Here is a 10,304-nt window from a genome sequence, read left to right on the forward strand (position 1 = left end):
CGTAGCTAGGAACATCCCTATACCTGCATTCTCATGAATATGATATATACATATATTTCTGTTGCTTATATGCCTATTCGTGGAAATGCTGATAAAGTTGGCAGATCCTAGAAACCCTGCATATACTATAAGGAAAGTAATCAACAGTCTGGACAGGAGACCTTAGAGGAAAATGTGTTCTTCTTCTCCCATTAATGGTCTACCTGACACTGGATGTCTCTGTCATGGGTAGTTCTCCAGCTAGTGAATTCCCACTTTGGTCAGCGTGTTCATCCTTGGGTTCATCCAAGGCTTCAACTAAATGTTACAATTCTGACCAACATCCCCCTCGGTTGTTCATTAAATGTGCTTTAAGAATGATGGGAATGGTGCTCAGTCGGGGCATGAACAAAGCACACACATACACATAGATGCACAGAAATCAGCCAAAATAGCTTCCCATGGGCATTCTCCACCGGTAGTCCATAATTACCTTTAGTCCTTTGGGTTGAACTTGTAATCTACTAAAGTGATGGTGACTGCTGTGCTTTACATTCACTCATAGGCCAATGTCATTGGGCTGTTAGGAACTTCTTCCAATCAGACACGTGGGAACAAGTCCTGAAAGTCTTGTCCAAGGACACATGGCTAGTAAGCTGCAGGGACATCACTGGAACCCAGGTGTGTGTGATCTGCAGCTGGTGTGCTCTTAACCCCACAGCACCTAGAAGGACATGGAGCTTAATTAGATGAGGAAACAGGTGAACCGATATTTACTAAAGGTATACAGAAATGGAGATTAGGAAAATTACCTTTCTTCTTCTCATATAAATCAACATCACTGTTCATATTTTGTTTTATTTTCATCTAGTCCTCCCTTTGCATACAAACACACGCACTGTGTTTGCAATTATTTTTATTTCCTCCTTTCATTTGAATCAGCACTCCACTATGTCATTACTTTGTTTTGCAACCTGTGATTCTAAATTGTTTTGAAAATGAGTGCATTATTTTTACTCTATTCTCATTTCTTCCTTACTACAAAGAGCTTTTTGGTTCACAATTTCATAATGACGCAAGGAAGAGAATCAAAAGTGAAGTCTACTGCCATAATGGCACTCATCCAGAGAGAACCACTTGAATTTTTACTTTTTAAAAAATGTGTAAAAATTTGAATATATTTCCTTCAAGTCAGTTTTCTACACATGGACTTTTTTTCCCCCCATTTTTCCTGTCACAAAACTGGAATCATAGGAAAATTTTCAATTGTACCTTCTCAGGACAGAGTCATGAAGACACACATATGTAGGTGTTAGGAGATGGAGAAGAATTTTAGAAAGGTAAAAGGAGTCAGCAGAGATCAATATTGGGATCCTGACTGCAGAGAGAATTCCAAGCAGTTACCATTTGCTTCTGAGAGGACTCATCTGCTGGAGAACCGATACCAGGAAGGGATATTCACTACAGAGATGTTCCTTTATGCCGCTGGAAAGCAGGCCAGCAAGATGGCGGTGTCAGCTTCAGATTCAGAGGGCCAAGGCGGTAGGGAGGCGTGAGGAAGGAGACAGAGCAAGGAAGGGGTTCCTTTCCCATCTGCTTGGTGGAGATCATATAAGCACAGAGGAAGAACGATGCAACGTAGAGGATTTTTGAGGTTAAGAAGCTCTGAGCGGTGGAGCATCTACTGTCACATAAGAAGGGGATGAGAGGCCAGAAGGAGGAGGGTCACTGATGCGGCAAGACCCAGAGCACGCAGGACTGGCAAGGATCAAGGTCACAATCTGCCAAGGAGGAGGCAGCAGTCATTCCAGTTGGGGTTGGATGCGTCTGTGGAAAGGAGTGCCAAACGGACCTCTTCCACCCTCAAAGAACATTCCTTCCCCTTCCTGCCCTGCGTTCCCTTCTGTCTCCTGGCTTCTGCATAAGACAGGTGGGCTCAGAATTGTCATCGTGGTCTGGGGTGGAGAGGACTCTGGGCAGCAGAGGCAGCCTGAGGGCATTTTCCACCTGAGGGATGGGTCAGAAGATGGAGCCAGAAGGTGTCCAGCAGCCCCAAAGAGTCCAAGAAGCCCTGCAATGGCAAATGCACGTTGCTTTTCTTTAACACGGCTTCTCTTTATCTCCTCAGCATAGAGAGCTCTCATCCGCGCAATAGCTGGTAAGATGTGGTGAAACTGCGGTTTCCTGAAGTTCAGCTGAAGAGTAAGAGAAACTCTCCAGTGGACGTGCAAACATTTTGACACCACTTGGAAATTCTGTGGATGCTGGCTCTTTCTAGAAAATCTGCCATTTCGAGTAACAACTGAGGTGGTCAGACATGTGCCCTTCCTCATCACAGCCTGCTCACGAGCTTTCATTTCTACGGATGGAAGACACTAACAAGGCTTGCCACTTTCAGATGACTCGATCCCTTCGGGTTTAACACTTCACCACTTTGAGACAGTGAGTCTGTTGCCGATGCTCTTTATTTCAAGTGTAGGGATTCAAAGTCCAATATGCTTATCAAGGCTGCTCTGTCCCCTCTTGTGTCCTTTCCCACTCTCCCTCCTTACCCTTCTCCCTCTTGCTCTTCCTCCACCCCCTCCGCATCCTCCTTCCCCTCTCCTCCCTCCTGCTATTCGCCCTCCTCTACTCCTCCCCTTGCCTTTCTTCTTGCCGTCCTCAATCTTCTCCTTTTCCTCCTCTCTCCCACCCAATCCTCCTTCCCCTACTCCTTTGCCTGTCACTCCTTTATTCCCTCATCCTTCTCTCCAAGAAAGTATCTAGCTACAGATGATTGCAGCAAGGAGGATGGGCCTGTTCCCTTTGCTCGCTCGACTCTTTGGTCTTTGGACACTTGCCGTCTTTTCTGCACTTTCGGCAAGTGAAACTGACCCTTCTTGGCCTGTGGCACACACATATGCTAGTGTTGGTGGTTGCCATCTCAGCCTCCAGTCGGAACAGCGGCACGCTCTGGGCCATCCTCTTCCAAGCCCCAGGCCTTGTCTCGTTGACCAGTTGTCTCAGCACCTCTATGAGTCTTTCTGGGTCCTGGATCTCATCCGGACTGCAAATAAGCCATGAGGACTTCAGGGCACTGTCCCAGGGTATCTCTTCCAGAAAGGCCAGGCTGTCATTTCTGACCTCCTCTTGTCTTCTCCTAATGGTATTGAAGTAGGGTCCGAGCGATCAAATAACAGCCCACCGACTTAATTTCAGCAAAGGAGAAGTTCATTAGTCAAGGTTCTGCCAGCTGCAGACCGCTTGCAGGAAGAGAACTTCAAGCAAGTTGGCCCCGAGCCCCCGCTCAGAGCTCCCTTAAGCAGTCCTAGCTTACATCTTGGTTAGCTAAAGTGAGAGTTGGACATTTTCCAGAGCTCTTATCGCAATATTCTGCTGACATCAGTAAGCTAGCGAGTTTACAGAAGCAGATGTAGTGGGTAAAGATACAATTTATCTTGTAATGTTTACAGAGGAGAAACCTTCAAAGAAAAACCCCCAGAAAGGGAATAACGCCTGTTTCAAGGCTGAAGCCATTTCTTTCATCCCCCCCTCCCCCCGCCCACTTCCAATCCCAGGGGCAGAGGCTGCATTTTTTCTCTTTCACAGTATGAGGCACTGAAGGAAGGTCTCCCTCCCACAGCTCCGGGTAGCATGTGGGGCCAAGTGCCTTTCTGCTCTGGGATTCTCAACTTTCTACATGTCCAGTCTCAATACCCTCCCCTTCTTTGCTAAGCCCTCACCAGGAACACTGCATACAGGTATTCACGCGCTATCTTCTGCAATCCAAGTGAATTCATTCAGATGTGATGCACCCTGAAGTTGTACAGTGCACAGCCATGTTAGCATTATATATTGACCCTGTGCCCACTGCCTCCTTAGCTCCCCCCTGCACAGTTCTAGAATGTCCCTACTCCCTCCTAGAGGAAAGAAATCAGTACTTATGTTCTATGTCAATCCAAAAAATTGGGAGGTCAGAGAAAATGAAGATAAAAATCCAAAGTCCTTTTGAGATGCTATGCTAAAAAAAGAATAAATCCTCACTCCACCTCAAGCAAACATAGGCTTAAACATAAGGGGAGTGTCCAGAAGTTGAGCTTTAAACTTTCTAAATACATTATTATTGTTGTTGTTGTCGTTATTGTTATTATTATTTTAAAGATATGAGTACAGTTTGGGATTAGGTACATAAGAGGTCATTGTACACGTAAAGTTTGGGCCTCCCTGTGGTCTTCACTTTACCTGGATTGAGATCAGGTACCCTTATTGATATTATGTGCCCCACCTCCTCCCTTCCCTGTCAGTGTCCCGCTACTGCCAATCTCCTTTATAGTGTTATGATACATGTTCAGGGTTCACTTATGAGTGAGAACTTGTGATACTCAGTTCCTTGTTTCTCTGAGAGATCACTGAGTACCATAGACTCTAAATCCACCCAAGTTGCTGCAAAGTCCATAATTTTGTCCTTCTTTATAGTTGCATAATATCCCATTGTTTAGATGTACCACATTTTTTTAATCCAGTTCACTCTCGATGGGCAGCAGTGTTGGTTCCATGTTTTTGCTATCATGAATAATGCTGCAATAAACATGCGTGTGCAGGTACCTTTTCTATAGAGTGACCTGAGTTCCTCCGGGTATATTCCCAGAAAGGGAATTGCTGGGTCGTATGGAAGGTCAATTTTTAGATCTCTTAGGAATTGCCACACTGTTTTCCACAGAGATTGTACTAGTTTACACTCCCACCAACAGTCTAGAAGCCTTCCCTTTCCCCCACATTCTCTCTAGCATGTGTTGTTTTTCCAGTTATTGATGATGGCCATCCTCACTGGAGTTAGGTGGTATCTCAGTGTGGTTTCAATTTGCATTTCTTTGATGATTACTGAGGCTGAGCAACTTTTCATGTATCTGTTGGCTGCTTGTATGTCTTCTCAGAGAAGTGTCTATTCATCTCTTCGGTCCACTTTTTTTTTGAGTTGGAGTCTTACTCTGTCACCCAGACTGGATGCAGTGGCACGCTCCCGACCACCGCAGCCTCGACCTGCTGGGCTCCGGCGATCCTTCCGCCTCAGCCTTCCGAGTAGCCGAAACTACAAGTGCACGCTACCATGCCCAGCTAATTTATTATTATTATTATTTATTGTAGAGATGAGGTCTCGCCAAGTTGCCCAGGCGGGTCTCGAGCCCATGGGCTCAGGCAATTCACTCACCTTGGCCTCCCAAAGCGCGGGATTACAGGCTGAGACGTCAAGCCCAGCTTAGCCCACTTTTTTTTTTTTTTTTTTTTGAGTTGGAGTCTCACTGTGTCGCCCAGACTGGAGTGCAGTGGCCGCTCCCGGCCACCGCAGCCTCGACCTGCTGGGCTCCGGTGATCCTTCCACCTCAGCCTTCCAAGTAGCCGGAATTACAGGCATGCGCTACCACGCTCAGCTGATTTTTTGATTTATTGTAGAGATGAGGTCTCGCCGCCCAGGCGGGTCTCGAACGCGTGGGCTCAGGCAATCCACTCACCTCAGCCTCCCAAAGGCGCGGGATTACAGGCTGAGCCACCGAACCCGGCTTAGCCCACTTTTTAATAAGGCTGTTTGTTTTCCTTTTGGCATGTTTGAGTTCCTTGTAGATCCTGGAGGTTAGGCCTTTGTCAGATATACAGTGGGAAAATTTTATTTCCCATTCTGTGGGCTGTCTCCCCACTCTCTTGATGGTTTCTTTTGCTTTGCAGAGTCTTTACAGTTTGATGAGGTCCCACTTGTCTATCTTACCTCTTATGACATGGGCATCTGGTGTTTTGATCAGGAATTGGTTGCCTATTCCAACTTCCATAAATGGGTCTATTTCACTTTTTAAGGTTCTTATACTTTGAGGATTTATGTTTAGTTCTTCGATCCATTTAGAGTTGACTTTTGTGTATGCTGATAGATAGGGGTCCTGTTTCAACCTTCAGCATGTGGTCAGCCAGTTTTCCCAGCACCATCTACTAAATAGGTTCTCCTCTTCCCAGTGGTTGTTTGATGGAGGCATTGTCAAACATGAGTTGGTTGAGAAATTGAGGTTTTGCTTCTGGAATCTCTATCCTGTTCCATTGGTTTATATGTCTGTTCTTGTACCAATACCAGGCTGTTTTGATTATTGTAGACTTTTGCTGAAGTTTTTTTTTTTTTTTTTGCGTATATACATGTATTTGCCTAAGAGAAAACTCTTCTCGGAATTTCATTACTTTTTATTATACACCAACTAGTTTATGTTTTAGTTATTTACAAAGAAAATGCTAAGAAAATTATAATCACATGTTATATGGTTTTAAAATCATAACTCCAGATTTCTTTACAGGTAAGATGGAATGGTCCAGCAGCTATGTCCACTGTCACAGACTTTAGTTCCGTTCAATGATATGGCACATCCTGCAAAATTAACTAATCACACACAAAAAAATGTCTCAAATACGGTAAAAATGTACACACAAAGGTAATTTACAATGACAAATAAGGAATGTAATTTATCTTGGCTGTGCTTCAGAAATTCAGGGTCAATAGCCTTAGTCAAGGCACAAAGCAGGAAGAGGTGAGCACAGCTGTCTCTAGGAGTGGGCAAGGTATGTACAATCACGGATGAGGTATGCATGCTCACAAAGGATTTAAACTTCTCAGTCTTGCTACGAAAATGGAACTGAGTTAAAAGGAAAAGCTGTGGTTTCCCCCTACTATCCACCTCTGGATCCAGTCCACAATCTTACTTCATCATATAGAAAATGAAACTGACAAGGATCTCCAAAAGTAAATCACTATTTGGGCAAATGAAACAAAATGCTTCACTAATCCCAATTATTGGTTGTGCCTCCTGGACTAGAAGCATTTTGTAGACAAAGGAGTGTTTCACAAAATTGAAATGTCATTCAGGCAAAGGACAAAACATTTTCCACAAACACTTAAAATTTCAAACTTTCAAACGGCCCTTACAGCTGAACCATCATTATGTTACAGTAGCGAGGGTCCTGGGGATCCTTTAGCAGCTAAGGCCGATTTAAAGGGCACGGGGTCTCTTCGGGTTGATCTGCTTGCTGGCTTGTTCCTCTTCTTGTAGAGCTGCACGAAAAGATTTCACTTTATTCCGCAGTTCAGTTAAAATGTCTATTTTTTGCTCAAGAATAGCTTCAAGTTGTGTGGCATATGAATCTACATCATAGTCTACTTCTTCAGTCATCTCTAGGAGAGGCTTTTCATCTTCTAACCATCGAATAGATTCCTGGAACACTGCCCTGTGATCTTCTACAACTTGTTCTTCCATTTCTACCATTTGTGAGACAGCTTCATGGAAAGTAAACAATTGTGAAGGAACTTCTTCATTTTGTTCACAAAGAAGTTTTAGATCATCTCTTTGAGGGGAACTCCCCACACCCCACTGTGTCTCAATCTGGTTTGGGGGCTGGTGCATTATTGGACAAACATCACCAGCAGCAGTTGGATCTACAGTCAATTCGTTGACCCTATTTGCATATCTTAATGTATTAAGCGTATTTTCACAGGATGCCATTCCTGGAGAGATTGTGGCAATCATGCAGGTACGAGAGTTTTCACCTATGAATGAATCTCTTAACACCTGAGTGAGTTTACTTGCTCGGAAAGGAGTATGAGGTTTATTTCTACCTAAGGCTCTGATGCACTCCTTGAGTGCTAAAAGGCTTTTATTAATTTCAGTACCTTCAAGCCTAGTTTGCCTGTCTATACTAGAAGTATCAGCTTCTCTTTCATTTCCAGCCAAATCGATGAGAGAAAATTTGCCATATAGTTCTCCTTTCCTTCTAAGAATAATCTGAAACACTGCATGGCTCCGAGATGAAAGTGCATTTGCTGATGTTTGACCGGATGTTCTGCAACTGTTGCCTAGGTCATTGAGTTTCAGGACATCCTCAACACATTTGACCTCCCGTTCCTGTAATCCCACCACTTGAACCTGCTGTTTTCCATCTTCTAGAACTCTTAATTTTGTTTTCCTATTTAGCAAGTCAAACACCTTTCCACTATAAATTTCAAAAAAGGTTGCATATACTTGAAGTTCTAGTTTCTTATAGTTTGGCTTCTTTAGCAGTAAAAAGACATCTCGAGCTGCTAATGCATAAATCCCTTTAGAGCAATCTTGGTTCTTTCCTGAAAAGTCATCACCCGTAGTATGAGTTTTTCCACTTCCAGTCTGCCCATAAGCAAAGCATGTAGCCATTCCCCTTTCAAATATAGTTTCCACTAGTGGTCTAGCAGTAAACCTGTAAACCATTTCATTAGGAGCTGAGTCATCAAAGGCATAATCAAAATGAAATGTTTGGTTTTCTAGGTACCTTGTTAAATCTACTTTTTGTTTGGGTTCATGTACCATCACAACATCTTTACTAGGAATTGTGATTACATCAAGATCTTTCATTCGAGTTTCTTTTTTATTGAGTGGTCGTTTTCTTACATAAACACATGTCCTATGTTCATCAATAGGATCTGCTGTTGTTAATGATCTATAGTTCAAACTTCCTCTAAAGTCTCTGATCATGCACATAATTTCATAATTTGGATTTGTAGCATCAACATCCTGGGCTCTTTTTTCTCTAAGTTCTTGATGTTGCGGTCTCCTTTTTTCTCGTTTTTCTTGCAATTTTTCTGCTTCTTTCACACAATTAGATCTTCTACGTGCATTCTGTTGTGCAGAGGAAGACTGTTCAGGAAGCTGACTAGGCTGCGCACAGGCAGAACCAACCACTCTATTATCTCTTGGTGGAGGGTCATTCTTAACAGAAGCCACAGTCCGTCCATTCTTTACAATTTTGTTTACTTTGAGGACGTGGGAGGTGGAGGTGTTTCTGGACTGGGTTCAAGTTCTTCATCAGGGACAAGGTCAGGGTTAAGTGAAAAGATGCTCTCCAGGTCAATCTCTTTGCCCTTTGTATCTCCATTTTCTATCCATTCAACAGTTACACTTTCATTAGCTTCGTTTAAAGATGTTACCATTGCTTGGTGTATTCGGCCATCACTCCGCTTGATCTCCACGTAAATCCCGATCTGGATCTTGCCGAAGTTAGCCGTTGCCATCACCTTATCTGGAGCAGCGGCAGCGGGCTGAGGGAGGGGGATGGGAGGGCGGAAAAGGCAGGGAGGGGGCTTGATAAAGTTTAAAGTCTGGAAATGTGAGACCTTCCACTGTGTGTTTTTCTTTTTCTTTTCTTTTTCTTTTTTTTGCCAAAGAGTGTTTTGGTTATTCATGGTTTTTTCATATTTCCCTATGAATTTCTGTATTGTTGTTACCAGGTCTGAGAAGAATGATGTTGATAATTTAATGGGTAGTGCATGGAATCTGTAGATTGCCTTTGGTGGAAGGGACATCTTAACAATCCATGAGCATGGAATACTTTGCCATTTGTGTCTTCTTTGATTTCTTTGAACACTGTTTTGTAGCTTTCATTGTAAAGGTCCTTCACTTCTCTGGTTAGGAAGATGTCGAGGGATTTCCGTGTGTGTGTGTGTGTGTGTGTGTGTGTGTGTGTGAGAGAGAGAGAGAGAGAGAGAGAGAGAGAGAGAGAGAGAGAGAGAGTACTGTGAATGGGATTTTGCTTTTTATTTGGTTCTTTGTCTGTTGGTGGTGTACAGGAATGAAATGTCTTTTGCACGTTGATTTTGTACCCTGAGATTTTGCCAAAATTCTTTATCAGTGCAAGGAGGTTTTTGACAGATTTTCTTGTGCTTCCAAACTATAAATTCATATCATCAGCAAAGAGGGGTAACTTGACTTCTTCTTCTCCTGTTTGGATAACTCTGACTTCCTTCTCTTGTCTGATGGCTCTAGGTAAGACTTCCAACACTATGTTGAAAAGGAGGGGTGAAAGTGGGAAGCTTTGTCTTGTTCCAGTTTTCAGGGGAAATGCTTCCAATTTCTGTTCATTTAGAAATATGTTGGCTGTGTTTTTCATAGGTGGCTATTACTATTTTGAGGTATGTTCCCTCTACTTTCAGGCATTCAAGGGTTTTTATCAAAAAGGGATGTTGGGTTTTATTGAAAGCTTTCTCTGTGCCTAATGATTTAATCATGTGGTTCTTGTTTTTACATCTGTTGATCTATTTAATTATGTTTCTGGTCTTGCAGATGTTGAATGAACCCTGCGTCGCTGGGATGAAGCCTATGTGACCATGCTGGATGAATTTTGGTGTGTGTTGCTGGATTTGATTTGCTAGAATCTTGTTGAGAATTTTGCATCCATGTTTGCCAGGGAAATGGCCTGTAGTTCTTTCTTTGTTGGATCATTACCCAGTTTGGGTATCATAAATGTGATGTTAGCTTGTTAAAATGATTTGCCAAGAGTTCCATCTTTCTCAA

The 10,304-nt window shown here is 43.1% G+C and overlaps 1 pseudogene across 1 annotated transcript; it reads right to left on the bottom strand.

Moving 5' to 3' along the window:
- Positions 1–6,977: 6,977 nt before the first annotated feature.
- On the bottom strand, positions 6,978–9,089 carry LOC103253262 (annotated as a pseudogene). Its single transcript, XR_503854.2, has one exon. The product of XR_503854.2 is annotated as a kinesin-like protein KIF2A pseudogene (transcript).
- Positions 9,090–10,304: the final 1,215 nt, after the last annotated feature.

Source organism: Carlito syrichta, unplaced genomic scaffold, assembly GCF_000164805.1.
Source record: "Carlito syrichta isolate Samal-C Ts95f unplaced genomic scaffold, Tarsius_syrichta-2.0.1 Scaffold215633, whole genome shotgun sequence".
Classification (NCBI taxonomy): Eukaryota; Metazoa; Chordata; class Mammalia; order Primates; family Tarsiidae; genus Carlito; species Carlito syrichta.